The following is a 19,898-nucleotide window of genomic DNA, read 5'->3' as shown; positions in this document are numbered from 1 at the left end:
ACTTTGCTTTCATAAACATTAGCCTTTACTAAGACATACAGGGTTCTGTGTTATTACTGATTTACTTGCAACTTACCCTTTTGAGTAAAGAAGTCCTTATTATTCTTAATATACTATTACTATTCCTTACTATTCTCAAATGCACCTCGTGGTTAACACTTGTGTCCTCTGGTTTGTGTTTCACTGTTAATCAATTTTTCCTTTATAAAGTAGAGAGGAATTTACTTGAAAGTGGTGTACTCCACCTTGTAAGCGGATCACAGAAGCTAAGCAATACAGGTGGATTAGCAGGCAGCTTCAAATTTCTAACCCAGTTGCCCAGTATGGTGACACAGAATCTCTGCCGATGGAGATGCTGTCCTTTGATCAGTTGTTAAACTGATGTCCTAACTATTTGGCCATTAGATTTGGTGCATAATGACTACCGCACAACACCCAAAAGAAAGTACTGCATTTAGGAGTGGATGAAGTTTTTTTTTCTATATGAAAAGTGCTTTAAAAAAATTAAAAAATAATCACTTAAATGTACATGTTATTTGAGGAAAACTAATTACTTACTGTAACATATTACTTTGAAAAATAATGTGCCTCTACTTTAACAACTATGTTACCATTACTGTTTACTCCATTAATTAATACTTTGTTTGATGCCCATACAAGGATCATATTAGATGGACACGGACATACTGAAACTTTTCAATTGCCTGTGGTGATCTAATACCTTTTCTATTTGACCATTTTCAATTCATGATTAAGAACCAACAAAAATAGACCATTTTTGACAATCTGAATTAAATAATGTTTCTCTTCAGTCTATGTGATATCTGTATTGGTTTGCAAGCATTAGTAAGATAACTTTAAGAATAATCCCAGGGTGATTCTTGAAAAGAGTAGGGGTGTAACCCCGGCATCCTGGACAAATTTCCCATTGGCCCTTACAAATCATGGCCTCCTAATAATCCCCATCTATGAATTGGCTTCATTACTCTGCTCTCCTCCCCACTGATAGCTGATGTGTGGTGAGCGTTCTGGCGCACTATGACTGCCGTCGCATCATCCAGGTGGGGCTGCACAGTGGTGGTGGTGGGGGGGAGTCCCCATTACCTGTAAAACACTTTGAGTGGAGTGTCCAGAAAAGCACTACATAAGTGTAAGCAATTATTACTATAAGAAGCTACATTACAGGTTACATACCATTTACATTTAAATGTCAAATAATTTTTGTAAGGGGTATTGTATACATTTTCATCTGATATAGTTGCAGGTATATAGATAAAATAAACACTTTCTCTGTTTTAAATTAATTAACTTATTGTCATTAAAAAATGTTGTCTTTCACTTTGATGTTCTACATGTTCTACATCTTATCTTTAGTTTATCAGTAGAAACAAAACGTATCTGGTCTAATATAGTGTTTGATGCTCTTGATCATGATCTTTTTAATTTGGGTTTGTAGGAAATATAGTCTAATTATCTATTTTGTTTCTAGACGTCTACCATTATCTCATAATCCCAAAGGAAATATACTGTATATAGTTACAAATAATGGGTCACAAAATATCCTTTTGACTGAGCCGAATAATAAATAATTATAATGCCCAACCTGGTTATGATTTTTATTCTTTACCAATAATATACCCAAGTGCTTGGAAGCACATGAGTTCTTTGTTCTTTAGCAGAGCTTTGGTAAAAAAAAGTAATAACGCTGGTACACTGGGTTAAAAAAAAAAACATTTATTCATAATGACAATAACACACTAAACAATATAAACATTCAACATAAAAGCTACACAATTAGCAAATTTATGCACAAGGTGTTCAAGAGGTCTACATCCTATTCACCCAGAAAAAAAAAACAGACTGCTACCAAGTATTCTTAAATAATGCCTACAAAGGCCAAAAAAAGATAAAAGGCTGCCTTCTAAACTAAACAGACCTACAGATGCTGCAAATGAATTAAAAAGGTATAATTTAAATCTCCCTATTCTAGAAATGCACTCACAAACCCAGAGAGGCCATTTTTAACCAAGGGACCCTTTACACAATAAATCAGAGTTCCTAACAACAGAATAGCAAGCTCTCTTAACAAGTACTTAACTCCAATCTGGTCTTTTTGGATGATCTGGACAAGGAGCTTTCACCTTCTGCCTTTCCTATTCTGTCCTCATCTGCCTCTTCTTCTTCTTTTGTCTTTTTTTCTACCTGCCTGTTTTATGCTGTGTTCCTGGATGGTTGATAGACACTTAATGTTTTACCCAGAACTTAATTAGCTAAAAGAAACCATGGTAAACATCACAGTTGCTTAAATTACTCAATCCTACACCCCTACATCTTGGCAAACATCTCCTTGCTTTCAAGATAGAAATATGACACTAGCCAGGTTCACCCATTGTATTTAGATTCTTAAAGACACTTCATAACTATATAATTGAAAATATCAGAATTGAAAAAATATACATCATGTGCTTTACAATGTATTGACATCTATCCATCCATTTTTTAACTGTTTCATTTAATTCAGAGTTGCAGGCGAGCAGGGTCCTAACCAAGCAAGCAACAGGCACAAGGTAGGGTACACCCTGGATGAGACGCCAGTTGATCTCAAGCGAGCCACTGACACTAACACAGACGTGTACAAACTCACAACTAGGCCCAATGTTACCATAAGCCAATTGACCTATCATTATGTCTTTGAGCACCCAGAGGAAACCCACAAGGAGACAGGAAAAACAAACTCCATGCAGACAGCACACCAGGAAAGCTGTACCTTAATAGCTAGAATACATTGGCAAATTGTCAGTTAAGACAATAATTAGCCAATTTAGGTCATTAAGAGTTGAATTGAAATGAAAGCCTGCAGGCAGACAGGCCCTTCAGGAGTTAGATTGCCCTGTTATATAATATAAATTTGTGAATATCACCATGTTTATGTTAAAAAATGGTTTTGTTTATTGCAATACATCAGTATTATAGGTTCAAGACTTGAAGTTCTTCAGTAAAATAGTTCCATTCGAGTCATAATGATAGTAGTCATTTCATTTAAATTCCTGTTTTTTCTCAGCCCTTAAAAGCAAATCCAAAACATCAGTATAAAACCATTTCACTCATCAGCTGTAGTCATGCACTGTACTGTAGGTGCTGAGTATTCGTAGCAGTTCAAAGTAAATTAGACACACTGCTGGGCTGTATTGTAAGCTGAAAAGCCCTCCTTGTCTTCCAACCTGTTTGACTGTGCATTCTCACAAAATGCCTATTTATAACATTCAGTTCCAGAACTGAAAATTATGTCAAATTCCTATTTATGTTATTGCCAATTTGTAGTAAAAAAGTACAAGCATCCCTAGAGGAAACTTGGTTAGGAGGAACAGCATTTGGGAAAATCTAGTTTTATTTTAAAAGAAATTTATTAAGTCTTACTTGGCACGAAGATGCTGGCCCTGATTACATGACACCCATTTAAAGAACTGAGAACAGGAAAGTCAGAACGTTTTACAGCTTTTGGACAGCTGAAGTGGAATTTATAAGCAGAAATGTTTGGTTGTGTGTTTTTGTGTTGGAAAATGACCCAAAAGTGCACTCATCAACATTATGTATGGTGTTGCCCAGATAAAATTAAATAGGTTAAAACTGTACTCACCTTCTGTAGGTCAGTATTAAACAGAAAATGACAGAAAAATAGGAATTAATTTTGTACGCCATTTGTACCCAGAAAAAATGGTGCAAACCTTACCGATTGATAGTTTTATTTAATGATTTACTTAACCCACATTTTTCTGAAAACAAAAGTAAGTGCAAGGGAGGTGTATATATATCTAAGCAAGATTAAATTATTTTATGTTTCCAAAAATGAGTCAGAAAGAGCACCTGAAAAACCAAAATGACTTGCAAAAATGACTTGCACAGTGCCCTTTACAACACATAGAAAGCATACAGTATGCCTTTGTGTTAGCTGTTCTCTCTTTGGTTTCAGTTTAATTGAGCTCTTCAGGGCCAAACTGTCATGCCCCACACTCTCCCTCGCAAACAGTGTTGCATTCCCAAACTCACTGTTTCACAATCTCATTCCTAATTGAACCCATCACATTCCCACATGTACTAGATTCACACAAATTATCACTCCCGAACCAATTATCAAACTACATCCCTTTCCTTTCAGTATTTAAAGTTCCCTCACACACCAATCCATGCTCACTATTGAGAAGCCTCCAGTAGAAGTCGTGTGCGTGTGCGTGTGCGTGTGCGTGTGCGTGTGCGTGTGCGTGTGCGTGTGCGTGTGCGTGTGCGTGTGCGTGTGCCTTTTGACTGATCTCCTGGTACCAAATCTTTACTCCTGCCATTTCTCTCATTACTGGACTCATTGCCTCCCTAATCGACCTAGTCCCTAGATTTCATCTTTTGGATTGTCCCTGTGCTACTCCGCATTCTGTGGGATTCACGGTTACGCATTAGGATCCTCCTATTCTACCAGTTGATTTCCTGACACAAACCTGATTAAAAAACAGTCCAAGACATTTCACTTCTAAATGTTAATGGTAAATAGGTAAGGGTGAAAGAGGCCACTGAAGAGACTTTGAACAGACCTCAAAATATTTAATGATACAGTAATCATAGAATAGTATATGATTCTGGAAAGTCAAAGTCTCTGTCTCACTTGTTGACTTAGCATTATCTCTTCAGATGAGATAGGCCTATCTGTGCTAAATCATTCAAATCAAAACTAGATTAACAATAATAGTAATTGAAAGAGTTGAACTATAAAGGAATACCACTGGGTCCACTACTCTGAGGAAACTAGAACTGTAAAATCTGTCATTTTTAGTGTTAAACTGTGAAAAATTGTGGCAGACAGATGTTATGTATTGTATTTTTAGTCAAAGCCTGTTTTTACAATATATTTAGTCTTTCACATAGACCTGTGGAAGAAAGAATGCATGTATTCATGGTTTTATGTCCAGTATCTTTTTTTAATGGAGTAAAAAATTGAGTAAAAAGCAGCAGAGAATTTAAAGTCCAAAAAACACTGCATCACACTGATTGAAAAAAAGAAATTACTTCACTGAAAGCATAGAGTATCAAAGCAAAACAATAAACTGTGCTTTGGAGAGGATTCTCAGATGAATAGTACAATACACAATTAACGCTCCTTCAATCAGAGAGTGAACTAATAACAATTCTGTATTTTTTCACAAACATACAGTACAATCACAATATATGTAATGAATCCACGGTTATAAGAAATAAATTTAGACTTTTCCAAACTGTCCACTACAAATAATTGCCCATAAACAAAATCAAGGTGCACACAAATTATTGGAGCTCCAGTGGTTGTCCTTGGGAAAGACAGCCTGTAGCCTTGCCAGTCTGTTATGTAACACACATAATTTAATTAAGCCGTTACCTCACTGTCAGTGAATATGTCCACAGTTCTTTAGCAAATATCATTTCATTCCTTTGCGTTAGACGAAAAAATCTATTTTGGTCCCAAAGGCTGTCTAATGCAATCTTCTTCTGAGATTTTTATCAGTTGTGGGAACATTTCTTGGTGTAGGGTCTTCATCTACAATCAACAGAGAAGTATTTATTTCAGTTAAATATTTTTTTAAACAATTTCACACAAATGATAATAAATGCAGGCTTTCAGTGTTCTTTGAACAATTTACCTGAGGTGTCTAACTATTGATTAAGAATTAATAGAGAAGAATAACAAGAGCTCCCAGTTAAATTAAACATTATATTTTCACACAGAAAGACCTTACTATTGGTATAATACAATCCTTTTATGTGACCATGATGCACAAGACCAAGCTCACAGATATACAATATATGTATTTGTGTATGATTTGTTATGGTTGTAAGGCAGGGCTACTCGTTTGTTATACAGTAGTAGTTCACAGTAGTTAACTGTGTTACTCTAAGATGTTAAAGCTTTAAAAATATTCTTTGAGGTAAATATCCACCACTGAAGTATCACACCCACCTGAGTGATGAAGTTCAACCATTCTACATAATCAACACACCACACAGCACATGAAGTGGAGAAGTGAGAAATTACCTTAGCATTTCATTTAATGGAAAATGTAGGTAAAATCAAACCTGAAGAAGACTTTAACCAGGACAATGAGATTAGCACACCTATTCTTACAAACAGGGACATAAGATCTTGAATGACAACTATTCACAGATTTTCCTTTTACCAGACTGAAGTATTGGTTTACAACTTGTAGTCCAAAGAGTACAACCAATTACCTACCAAATCCTAGCAGAATTCACACTGGGGTTTTTTAAACACAATATTTCAGTCTTTTATAACCTGAATAGGAATTAAAGCATCAATACTAGGATTAGGCCAGCAGCCATATCACCCTGCAACTCACAACTAGCAATCCACTGAAGCAAAGCAGGTGTGAGCCTGGTCAGTACCTGGATGGGAGACCTCCTGGGAAAAACTAAGGTTGCTGCTAGAAGAGGCGTTAGTGGGGCCAGCAGGGGGCGCTCACCCTGCGGCTCATGTGGGTCCTAATGCCCCAGTGTAGTGATGGGGACACTATACTGTAAACAGGCGCCGTCCTTCGGATGAGACGTAAAACCGAGGTCCTGACTCTCTGTGGTCATTAAAAATCCCAGGGTGTTTCTCGAAAAGAGTAGGGGTGTAACCCCGGCATCCTGGCCAAATTTCCCCATCGGCTGTTATCAATCATGGCCTCCTAACAATCCCCCTCTGTGAATTGGCTTCATTACTCTGCTCTCCTCCCCACTGATAGCTGATGTGTGGTGAGCGTTCTGGCGCACTATGGCTGCCGTCGCATCATCCAGGTGGATGCTGCACATTGGTGGTGGTGGAGGGGAGTCCCCATTACCTGTAAAGCGCTTTGAGTGGAGTGTCCAGAAAAAGCGCTATATAAGTGTAAGCAATTATTATTATTATTATTATAATAATACACCAAGCCCAGGGCTTGAATCTTCTATGATTGCTAAAGTAATATGGGTAAGATGTGCTCTGCTTAGGAGCTAGAGTACAGTATGTTTGCTTTCATCTTTTGTCAAATAAATATGTAAAACATGTCAGACTTTTTTAAGATTAGATGCTAACCAATTAAAAGGGCTATTGCACATACCTGTGCTATTTAGAGACATTTAAATTCCCTTTGGAAAAAATTAGGGCAATTTTCTTCACAAGCAAAAATTCTGGCTCACATTCTGATGACTCTATCCTATGTTTTGTCGAGCAAAGAAGCTAAGAAGCAACTGCCAAGTCTTCCAAACTGCAATATGCTTGGGAAAGAAATTAAAGTAGAAAACTATCACCAAAACGAGAGTAGTAGGTGCTTCTACAGTTTGGTTTGTAAGAAAATAAATTTTAGTCAACTTTTAATTTTCATGCGTGAAGCACTATTAAAATCAACCTTGATGATATAAACATTAAAATAAAGGTTTCTTAAACTTAGTTTATTTTAAAAATTATATTTTAAGATAAAGTATACATAGAAATCCTTATGTTGCTCATGATTTCACCGATAGTAAAATGCAATTGATTTACAGTACTGTAAAAAAAATACTAAGGAAAATACATAAAAGGGATGAATGGGGTGTCAAAGTATGCTGCTACAAGACACTAAAATAGCCATTAGAGATATTACATGACAGTACCTTGAATATTTCCCATTTCCTTGTAATGCATGGCTGTTTGGCAGACATTTGTGGAAATGGCATGCTGAAATTTTTGATTGCTCTTAATCTCCTGATTACAGTTTTAAGAAACTTTGGGCTTATTTTGTTGGACGAATTGTTAAATGAGAATGGCTCAACAAACACTTTGAACTGCAGTTAACAAGATTAATCAAATCCTATTCATAGTATATAAATATGTGATTAGATAAAAATGTGTGATTAGCTTAAATCACACTCAAAATTAGAGTAGAGCTAAGATGGTCTAGACATTCTTATGGCATAAAGACAGCTCAGGAAGCACTTAAGAATATTAAAACATAAATAACAAGATTTTAAAAATATGTAAGCTTGTACTTTGATTTAGATTTATATAATATTTATACTATTTATATCAAAATATTTATATCAAAGTACAAAGAGGAAGAGGTGTTAGTGGGGCCAGCAGGGGGTGCTCACCCTGCAGTCCATGTGGGTCCTAATGCCCCAGTATAGTGACGGGGACACTTTACTGTAAACAGGCGCCATCCTTCGGATAAGACGTAAAACCGAGGTCCTGACTCTCTGTGGTCATTAAAAATTCCAGGGTGTTTCTCAAAAAAGAGTGGGGGTGTAACCCCAGCGTCCTGGCCAAATTTCCCATTGGCCCTTACCAATCATGGCCTCTAATAATCCCCATCTATGAACTGGCTTCATTACTCTGCTCTCCTCCCCACTGATAGCTGATGTGTGGTGAGCGTCCTGGCGCACTATTGCTGCCGTCGCATCATCCAAGTTGATGCTGCACACCGGTGGTGGTGGAGGGGATTCCCCATCACCTGTAAAGCTCTTTGAGTGGAGTGTCCAGAAAAGCACTATATAAGTGTAAGCAATTATTATAATTATTATATATCAGGCTTCTCAAAGAAACAGTTTCTATTAACCTCCTATAATTTATAAAATTTTACAACAGATTATCCATGACAACAACAAATTGTTCTATGACCTGAAAATGGAAATTTAGCTGGTTATGGCTCTTGTTATTCCAAGGCTACCTCAAGATCTGTCTAATCCTATCACAGCCACACATGGCTATCCACCCAGGCCTTTATATTAGACAGGGCATTTGATCGATATGTCTTTCTGATTCACTGAATATGGTAGGAAAACAAAACACTGTGTTAACATCATAATACAGTGATAAAAACAGGTTTCTGGTGCTGATTAGTTACAATTAATTATTAGCAGTTAATTATTAAATGTTAGCAGTTGTCTATATACAATGATAGATCTTTAGGATGTTAAATAATGTGCATAACAGGCATATTCTCTCACAAAATCATGGATTTCATGTTCATTCTCATCTCCCTCTAGATCCAATCCTCACCTATTGTAATTCAAATATTTAGATTTTTCTGTTGTACTGATCAAGCTTATTCTTATTTCTTCACTTGTCGCATTATTTTGGTAATGGTTTAGATTTAACAATTTTCTTTGCAAATTCTAATAATTTTGTAAGTTACAGTATACAAAATGTTAGTGGTTGTTATGGTATGGTAAGCTATGGTGCTATCTGAAAATTCCTTTTAAATTAGAATTATTTTCTTAAGTATAATATTTTTTTTTAGTTTTAGTTGATTAATTCTGTATTTGTGTAAATTACTTTAATTAAAAGCCTTGTCCAATCAAATGAATACATTTTTTCTGGACTCCATCACCTCTGTTTAAATTTCCCTCTTTTATAAATATCCATTGTTGTTGTTCATTTTAGAAATTATATGTCTATAGAAAATGACTTATGAAGGATGCATTTCTGAGACTTTTATTAATATTTTCACTTTATTCCTCTGTATGAATAACCTGGAGTTGGCTGAATATTAACAAAGAGTTTTCCACAAAGCAGATGAGATTAAATAATAGAGTTCAATAAGAGGCTTTCATCCCTGTGTTGTGACATTCTCTGTACTTATCTTTGTGCTTGGCCAGTGCCAGAATATTAAATGAACTTTGTACATTGTTAAAGATGCTAAGAACAGTCTAGTAAGTGTCACGGATGTCGGAAGGCACAAACCGTGGAGAGGCAGGAGACCAGAAAAAGACCCATATGCGTAGAGGCGGAGTGGGGGATTAGCCCGGGCTCAGCAGTTCAGGAGCCGTATAGAAACCAATGCCCTCAGGCAGCGGACGTGGGGCAACCTGGATGCTAGGCAGATCTCAGGACATCTGAACGTCAATGCTGAGCGCAGGAGAATAAGTGACCCAGAAATATATAGCCCCAGAGAGAGACACAGCACAGGAAACTAGGGACAGGACAGAGTAGGAGTGCCCCCTGGCTGCAGAGGGTGTGACAGTAAGCTTTGAACCTTTTGATGATGCCTTATATAAAGACATAAAGTCGAAGAAAATATGTACCAATAAGATATGGTCAATGTCTGGTACTTTAGCAAAAGAATGTTTAAAATACCTAAAAGATTAGCTTAATTTTTTTTTTCTTTGCCCTGGTTTAAATTTAGCAAGGATGTGGTTATCATTTACAGTGAAAGCATATGAACTAAAAACAGATATTAGATCATTAAGCCTCCATTATCAGGAAGCTGCTTATTCCTGGTAAGGATTATAGTAAAACAGAGACAATCCTGACAATATACTGTAGGTGTAAAACAGGACTACAACCTGGACTAGAACCCAGTCTGTCACAAGACACACCCATGCATGATTTCGAAACACCAGTTAATCTAGTTAGAAGGTCACAGATGCTCAGAGGGATCCCAGAGCAGCCAGAGAAAACTCAAGAGAACACAGAGAGAACAGGTACGCTCCACACGGAAGGTGCCCCCATCCAGAATGAAATGCAGAACCCAAAAGCCATGAGACAGCTGCACTAACACCCAGCCACTGTGCAGTCCTTCATGATTTTATCACAATGGCAATTGATATACAGGCCAGCTCACTGCAAAACCATCGGTGGGGTTTTCACAGACAACAGCAGCTTCACACTGGTAAACCTCACCATTGTAGTGCAGTGTTTTCACTTAACAAGTGCATATGTTTCCCTGTAAAAGCGCAGCTTTAGTCTGAATCACTTTTGCCAACAGTGTTGCAATACATAAACATACAATACACAGTCCAACCTTAAATGAGATGTGCCTCTTCCTTCTTATTCAATATTAAAATATTTTTCCCTGAACCTAAATATTTGATTTTTCTGTTTCTGTGAATACACAGTTTTAGCTTCCTAGACATTCTAGCCAAACACTTGTGATAGGTTCTATATGAAATATAATAATTATCGATCTACACTCAAACCTTAATTTTACTGTACTATGTGTTACTACTTTTGTACTGTGTGATTAATACAAATGCATCCAAGATGTATTTGAAAACAATAAATTAATCCTTTTTAAGATTTGTATACGGGATTCCTGGTATAAACACAAATGCACGTATTTGTAAATAAAAAAACAAGAACATCTTTTAAACATAAAACATGCTCATTATTTATTCCAAAGTGATGCGATGATTCATACAACTGAAACACTCAGCGTGCCTTAAGAAAGATGTCATTGTCAAGAAAGAAAAAAAATGTCCTTATCTGACCTTCTCAAAACCTGTATTAGTTTTTTAGCAGTTAAACAATAAAACAATAAAAGAACCTTGCATCTTTTACGCCCGATGTTTTATTTCACGTGAATATGATGCCAACTGAAAATTTTCATTCTATTACTGAACTTTCGTCGCATTGTTCTATAACCTTTTAAAATATGTGAATAACGATGCAAAGGCACAGTTAAACAAAGAGAGACATTAACTACATCTTATAACGTCTTCATTCAACAAGTAACCGTACTACTGCATGTCAGTTCATTAATGCATTGATGACGCGTACATGTTTTTATGTTCCTAATAAAATGACCAATTATATATTACACATAGTTATGAAGATGAATTAAATACATTTTCAAAAGCAATGACATCGATATCCTTACCTTTATCACTTCTCTATGCACTGCTCCTCGGTCCCAGACCTTGCTAATGTTAAATATAATCATTATCGACGTCTCTGCAAATATACCAGAGGATGACATAGAGAATTAGTAAGATAGCGAAGAGAAACAGAGCGATAAAAATGGCTTTGGTGACGGGAGAAACTAGGGACTGCATGGCACAGCAGACAGCATAGAAGTGTGGAAGCAACAGACGTCCCAGTAATCTGTATACAGCTGGTACCCACATTTATATATCACACTGTTTGAACGTCGGTCATGCGCGTAAGAAAAAACAAGGATAGGCAAGTCAACTCACGAATTTATTCCGTTGGTACCACAGTCAAAGCGAAATGGTTTGGTATGATTGCGAAAATATGCAGTTGTGTCTTTTGTTTAAAAATTTGTTTAAAAATAGTAAACGTGGATAGCAGATTTATTTATAAAGGAGCTGTGAAACATCGACTCCTCCACACACACACAAAAAAAAACGATAAGCTATAATCCATCACTTGACTTTCCTACAAAGCAGATACCTTTCTTCTTCTCCTGCTGTTGTGTAACTGAATTTTTATTTTCTGGGTCTCCCTGCTACATATAGAACAGATTCTGATTAACCATTGTGTAACATGTTGTGCTTTGAAACTTATACACTTGCAAAATAGTATTTTGTTTTTGCATGGGGTGTTAGATTGTTGGTGAACCATATGCATATACTCTTTGGTGAAGAAAGTTATGCGACATTCCACAGTTATACTGTACTTTTCATTTAGATAGATGACTGTTTTTTATTGCCTAGTATGTGAGAATTTCCCTTTTTGAAAATTTAGTCTGTAAGTGTTTTAACTTAATTTCAAACATTTTTCAGATGGTAGTGCATTTTTACATTAACAAGGACTTCCCAGATGTTAAGCAATATTAAAAAATAATGCTTACTAAAGATTAATAAAGCCCAGATCACAACTAGTTATTTTAAAACATAAATGTTACAGTATATATTGGTGCTTACCAGGTCAAACAAATTTACTTCTATGAAAACAAAACAAAAACATAAAGCAGAGTATTTACATCTAAGAATAAGAGACATTCTTTATGTAGAGGATGGTGGGAGTCTGGAAAAGGCTACGCAACTATGTTGTTGAATCAAAGTAAATTCCTTTCAAGAAATGGCTAGATAAGATCCTTGGACCTACTAATTTGAGATCCTTTTACCTACTAAAATGAATCTCTCATTTGCAAACATTTTTATTCTCTTAAAAAAATCAGTCATGCCTAGTCACTTTACATAAAAGACAGTTAAGTCCAATTCTTCACTAAAAGACATACCACCCTCACTTTATAAAAGTCTGTACATAAACTATATAGAGGGCTTTTCTTTCTTTGCACATAGGATGGGACTTTTTTCATCCAACTCTGAAGTTCCGCACCCACCTGGGTAACATAAGCAGAAGAAGATCTGGAAAATTGATTCACCAATTTAATTAAGCAGTGATTTCGGTTATATAGACTGTAAAAGCTCAGAGAGGAATTTAACCAGGCCACTGCGATTAACATTCCCTACTCTTTCAAAAAGTATCTTGTGATCTTAAATGACCATGTACTCAGGGGCTTGGTGTCATGTCTCATCCAATGGACTGCAGTTCCAAGAACACATTGTGCTTTTTCACTTTATTGAGGCACTGGAATGGAAATGTGGTCCAGAGGAAATAACACCCCATACTGGACTACCAACACTATCTACAGCAGCAACCTGTTATCCTTGGGTGTCTTACAGTACCGACCAGGCCCAGGCATGCCTACCTACTGATGAGAGGAGGCTAAAAGGAGGAAATGTTGTACAGAACAAAAAAATCCTAAATGGAAAAAAATATATAATTTATTTAAAAATAGGAAAACAGTTATTAAGATGTTAATGTGAATTGAGCTCCTATCACGGTAGAGGAAGTGCATTATTTAAATGTGATTAAGTCAGAGGAAAATCTCAAACTGCATCTCAATTTGCATTCCAAGCTGCAACTTTTCAAATCCACACACAGTTTATGTACGGCTGGTATTATGACAGTATTGGAATCAAACTACACCATACATTAATGCTCACTGTTTTTTAGATTTGTATTTTGTTGTTTATAGTTTGTTGCAGTTATATTAAATGTATTCTCTCATACAATACTTTTAATTGAGGGTTGAGGATGTAGCTCTTCAGGGGTCTTCTCCACTGAAGGAGAAAGTATCAACTGAGTATCAACTGTTCTCAAAGTTACTGTACTTCGGAGTGACATTTTCACCACTTGTTGTGGATGACTCTTTTGTTGTCGTCGTTGTCAGTGCTTATGGGTGAAGCAACCACTGCCTCTCTGACCTTCTAACATGACAAATTCTCACAGTCCCTGTCTTCCCTGTCAGTCTTGCAGCAGCAAGGGTGCAAAGGCCGGTATTCTGTCTGCTTTTGAAAACCAGAATAAAACACCTATTTGGTTGTGTTTCTGATGCTTGAGGGGGTCTTGAAACTGTATTCAGAACAGGAGCTTTTAGTCACAGGAGCTTTGGTTGCTGATGAGAGAGTAATTTTGGAGCTAGTGTCATATTTAGGTTTTAGAACTATAGCACTTGGACTTTTACAGTCTGGATCTTGGAGGCTGCAGCTCAGCTGATTTTGTGTGGTAGGTTTAATCAAGGACAAAAGAAGGGAAAGCCATGGGAGAGGATGGGAGAGGCCGAGGCTCCTCCTCCTGAGTTGTTCTCACAGACTCTGGGCACCTCCTCTATTAGAACGAAGCTAAGTAATTTGACAGGTAGCAGATGCTCCATCAGCTTCCCCACAAGCTTATAATCCCTCTGCCCTCCGTTACCTTCTACTGTATATCTCATTTGTGCTTTGTCATTGGAACCATTTTTAATTATAATGATTTCTGATAATCTATTAAAAAGGAAAAAAATGCAAATAGCAAATGCATTAGTTATGTAAAGAGAAGGGAGAAAACAGTAAAAATCAATGAGCAAATTCAATGAGGTACAAGACAGATGTGAAAAAAATAAGATTATTTTGCCAAGTGAGCAATTGTTTTACCTAAAAACAAGTGGAGGGAAATGATATAACCTTAGCCCATTGATGTACAGTAGTAACATAAGTAAGAGTGCTAATCTGAGATGACCAAAATATGCATACAAAAAGAAAAAAGAAAAGAAAACAAGCATAAATATATATACAGTATATGAATGTATACATATATAAACATAAAGGCACATTCACTGATCAAATAAAAGGAACCCCCAGTGACTAACATGTTGGGCCTCTGAGAGCTACAAGAACAGCTTGAACAGGCATCTGTTCACAAGGTTCTGATATATTGCAGCCCAAACTCTTCCCTTCTTTTAGTAAGACTGTCTTCAGCTAAACTTGTAATGGTACTGAGCTATATGATTCACTGGTTCTGCCAGGAGTTTCAACAAGATTGAAATCTGGGGATTGTTCTGGTCAGGAAAGGTATTGGATGGTATTTTCCTGCTCCCACATATTGTTGATAACAGAGTCTATCCATTTAACTACTGAAGGTTCTTAAGATTTTGGCCAGCAAAAAATATATAACTTTTTGAACCAAAGGATATCAGGCAGAGTAATGATACATGACCGAAATTAAAAAATAAATAAAATAAAATGTCATTTAAATAAATATCCTTTAAAGAGTTGCTGGGTTAAAAGTATTTTTTAAATAATAATAATATGCAATTTCAGAGATATAATGTGTGTGGTCTGTCTATATGCTCAATAATCATTTCAAGATCAAAAAAGAGTATGACAGGAAAAGACAACTTATTTCATTACACCATAGAATCATCCTACCTTACAACATAGATAACCAAACCTTACATTCACTACAGTCACTATTAATGGCTTTGTGCAATGTTCTGTTTACCCAGGAGGGGTCTTCTTGGTATGAAGCCTGTAGATGATGTAGAAGAAGATGTTCATTACCAGGATGCAGATTAGAAGAAACTCCACTGTGACAAGGAAGTCACTGATCCACTGGAGTCACTTGAGACTGATCTGACCAAATCTTTTGCTTTAAACTGTAGTCACTTTTCCCCATCTGCAGTTCTAGAAGAAATGTATAAGAAAAAGTATAAGAAGAAATATGCTCTGGGAGAAATAAAACATGTACAGTATGTAGGAATATGAAAGATGAAATCACACAATTGAAATTCCACATGGCAGGAGAGTTTAAGGAAGTTCCCAAAACATTTTTTTTCTAAGAATTCCTGAAACCATTCTCGTGTTTTCTTCCCCTTTCTTCTAAGGTATTTTTCACCAATTATAATTGCAATGTAAACTTTAATGCACTTCATAATACCTCAGAGTATATGACACATCCTGTTCACATTTCAGCAACACTTTGCACTCAAAATCATGTGAAGAAATCCAGTGTAGCAGAGAGCTCCCATGTGGCTGATTTAGAAAAAGCTTTTGCTTAAAGGGCAGATTGGTTAAATCCTGTAGCCTGGAGTATGTCAGATTTTGTTATGTTTGGCTCAGTATTCTAGATCTGTTTTGGAGGAAAGATTGAGGTGTTTTTGTCTGTCCATAAAGCAATGGAGTGTTTGTGTGGCAAAACACCAACTTTATTTCTAATATTGTAATATTACAGTATTGTGCATAATGCACTTTATACATAATATATAAAGTATAATGTAGTGCAATGATCAGTAAGAACTGTATCTGACCTCTGGCCTGCTCCATATCTTTGGCTATATTTTGCATTTCACAGTTTTGGTGCAAAGTAAATGTACTTTCTAATGTACATCCACAATTTAAATGGATTTTAATCAAACAAAACCATTGTATTGCACAGTGATCAAAGATAGTGTTACGACCCCAGATGTCTAGGGGTAAAGGGGTGTAACATTTAGCATAATTTTTGGAAGCAGGTGGATTCTGGTGAGGGACTAGGAAGCTTGACAGCAAGGGTCGGTGCAAAAGTGATGATTTTAAGTTGATTAAGTGACTGGTTCAAAAAAGGACACAATAACATACAGGGGTAAGGAACTAGAGTGGTGCCAAAGAAAGAAAATAACAAAAAAAATGAAGCTGGCTAAGAAAGTGAGGGAAAGCTAACCTGACAACAAAAGAAAACCCGAAACACACAGTCTTCGGCGTCTTCAACACCCTAGCTAACCTCCACTGTCTACCCAAAACCATACAAGACAAATGGCACTCACCTGTACTAACCTAGTGTGACTAATACAAGAATCAACTAAACTACACAAAAGTTCACACAAATACACAAGTGAACTACAAATTAAAACGAGAGTAGACAAGTAACAGGGTACAAAAGAACACAGAGGTTGATACAATAACAGGTTTGGGCAAGGTTATGGCAAAATAAGGATAACACAAACAAATGAAAGTACAAAGAGACGAACAGAATCCAACAAAACAACAAAGCCGAAGCTATATGAAAACACACACACACAAAGCAAAACAACAAACCAACAAAGCCAAGCTGGACCGAAGTCAAACGAAAGGGCCTCTTCCTTCTGAAAGCCTCCATGTTATATACCGAATAAGATGCACTCTGATTGGTGCATCCGAAGTGGCTGCACTTTCTCTCTGCTTCCGTGATTATCACGTCCCACTGGAATGAAAGGGGCAATAAAACTGTCAATGATCCTGATCCTACCTGTCATTTCCTGTGCCATGGACACAGAACCACAGTCTTTGTTATAATATAAAAACAAGACCATGTTGAGATGCAGATGCTGGATAGTGGGTACTTCGGTACTGTAGGTAGCAGGAAGACGCTCACTCACTAGCTTGATTCATCTCAGTCTTAGTATTTGGGCCACTAATTTGAAAGTTGCAGTTAACAAACTCCAGCTTGGTTTCCTTACACGTTACTTTTCTTCCATACAAGACACTATCACCCAAACGTAATCACAAATAAACAAATTTGCAAATGATAATTCACAAAAGTCAAGACCTAATAATATATTATTTGGAATTCCACAAAATTCCAGCAGCCATATCACTCTGCAACTCACAACTGGCAACCCACTGAAGTTAAGCAGGTGTGAGCCCGGCAAGTACCTAGATGGGAGACCTTCTGGGAAAAACTAAGGTTGCTGCTGGAAGAGGTGTTAGGGTGGCTAACAGGGGGCACTCACCCTGTGGTCTATGTGAGTCCTAATGCCCCAGTATAGTGACGGGGACACTATACTATAAACAAGTGCTGTCCTTCAGATGAGACATAAAACCGAGGTCCTGACTCTCTGTGGTCATTAAAAAATCCCAGGGTGTTTTTCGAAAAGAGTAGGGGTGTAACCCCAACATCCTGGCCAAATTTCCCATTGGCCCTCACCAATCATGGCCTCCTAATTAATCCCCATCTATGAATTGACTTCATTACTCTGATCTCCTCCCCACTGATGGTTGATGTGTGGTGAGTGTTCTGGCGCACTATGGCTGCCGTCACATCATCCAGGTGGATTCTGCACATTGGTGGTGGTGGAGGGGAGTCCCTATTACCTGTAAAGTGCTTTGAGTGGAGTGTTCAGAAACGTGCTATGTAAGTGTAAGCAATTATTATTATTATTATTATTATTATTATTATTATTATTAATTAAAATGGGACGCCATTCTTTTTCAACTTTTATACTTTTGTATACATCTTGACTAAACATAAGTGAAATGGAACAAAAAATCAGTTTATGAACAGTTCTAGTTCTTTCTAATGTTTTGAATTGGTCATAACATTTTCATTTATAGGCTACCATAATTCATAGAATTTGCTTTGCTTTCTTGAATACATTAGCAAGACACAGATAGACACACAGATATGAAAGAGCACACAGATCTAGAGAGATTTTTATCCTACCAGTCAATTTCTGACTGCAGCTTTCCTTTTCCCTGACCATTTCTGAGAGCCCAGACTTTAAAGATGGATGTTGTACATTTGTCTGTTCTGAAGGAGGTTCCACCCCTGAGAAGTCATAATTCAGTTCAGTTATACATTTTCTAAATTGCATCTCTTTATCTTCTTTCCAAGAAAACAAAAACAAGGTCATCAACTGCAGTGTACTGTTTGTTTTTTTTTTCTAAAAATAAACTTGATACAAAAAAGTCCTCAAATTATACAAGAAACCAGCTGCAACATTCAGCTCAAGGTCTTCTTTTAATATATCAAGTTGTTGAATAACAGCTTAACATTTTTCGCTGTATAGAAAAAAGGTGTATCTAAAGCTTAGCATGAAAAACTCCTAATTTGAAATTAGAATCTATAAAAAAAAACAACTGTCTGAATCATTTAAGGATGTATTAGAAACCTTTGGCCAGAAAAAATTTCCAGAGTGGTTTTCATCTAGAAAATCAGGGCCTTCTAAACTAAATGAAACAGAATACCACTTCTCTGTATTTAACATCCCAACAGTCGTTTTATTCAATTTTATTCCTTTCATATTAAGGTACATGGAGTTATGCAATTATTTATAGTGATATATTTATTGACTCGTATGCAAAAATTGAATTTGGGTTTCTCCTTACCAGTGGCAAAGGAACTGGTTTGTTTTTTGTGTGTGCTGTTCAGTTCAGAGAAATCAAAAGCTAAAGTCTCATTGCCCAAAGTTAAAAAGGGGGTTCCTGCTGGAATATAAAAGCATCATTAAAGAAACACTCACTATGAATTCAAACATTTCAACTAAGAAGTATTGTTACACTGATGTCCCTAAAAGTAGTCCTTTAATATAGAACTAAATGATGTTATTTTACCTGTAACCCTTAACATCAAAAAAATTAAATGGTAACACACTCCTTATTGTGCCAACACATCCTTTTTCCAAATTCTAAGTGGACTTTCTGTGCTTTTGTATGCTAGTTCTGACTCCATCGATTCTACCTCTTCTACATTTATTTTCCCTCTCAAGAAAGACTGAACACAGACCGCAGGGTGAGCGCCCTCTGCTGGCCCCACTAACACCACTTCCAGCAGCCACCTCAGTTTTTCCCAGAAGGTCTCCCATCCAGGTACTGACCAAGCTCACACCTGGGTACCTTCAATGGGTGAGCTGCAGGGTGACATGACTGGTGGCAGATTTTTCCATTTTTAGTTGATATTATAAGGTGGGTTGGGGCAAATCAAGTCACCGCCAGCATCCTGCAAAGTAGGCGGGTCAACTCGTGGCTCCGACCTCTACCCGTTCAAAAAATATTCTCGCTTGTCATGGCGAGAACCTGGGCGTCACCCCGGGTCGTTATTTTCCTTACTCATTACTTTAAGGCAT

At 36.8% G+C, this 19,898-nt stretch overlaps 1 long non-coding RNA gene and 1 other non-coding gene across 2 annotated transcripts; both read right to left on the bottom strand.

The window, feature by feature from the left end:
• Nucleotides 1-4,943: 4,943 nt before the first annotated feature.
• On the bottom strand, nt 4,944-11,936 carry LOC148653684 (uncharacterized). The gene is made up of 2 exons (XR_015941732.1): nt 11,631-11,936; nt 4,944-5,557 (listed from the first exon to the last, which is right to left on the bottom strand). It is a non-coding gene; the product is annotated as an uncharacterized LOC148653684 (long non-coding RNA).
• A 7,808-nt stretch (nt 11,937-19,744) lies between these two features.
• On the bottom strand, nt 19,745-19,898 carry LOC148653683 (U12 minor spliceosomal RNA). Its single transcript, XR_015925013.1, has one exon. It is a non-coding gene; the product is annotated as a U12 minor spliceosomal RNA (small nuclear RNA).

The sequence above is a fragment of the Lepisosteus platostomus genome, chromosome 10 (genome assembly GCF_059453375.1).
Source record: "Lepisosteus platostomus isolate fLepPlt1 chromosome 10, fLepPlt1.hap1, whole genome shotgun sequence".
In the NCBI taxonomy this organism is placed as follows: domain Eukaryota; kingdom Metazoa; phylum Chordata; class Actinopteri; order Semionotiformes; family Lepisosteidae; genus Lepisosteus; species Lepisosteus platostomus.
Note: the sequence above shows the minus strand (reverse complement) of the source record. Positions and strands in the feature narration are given on the sequence as shown.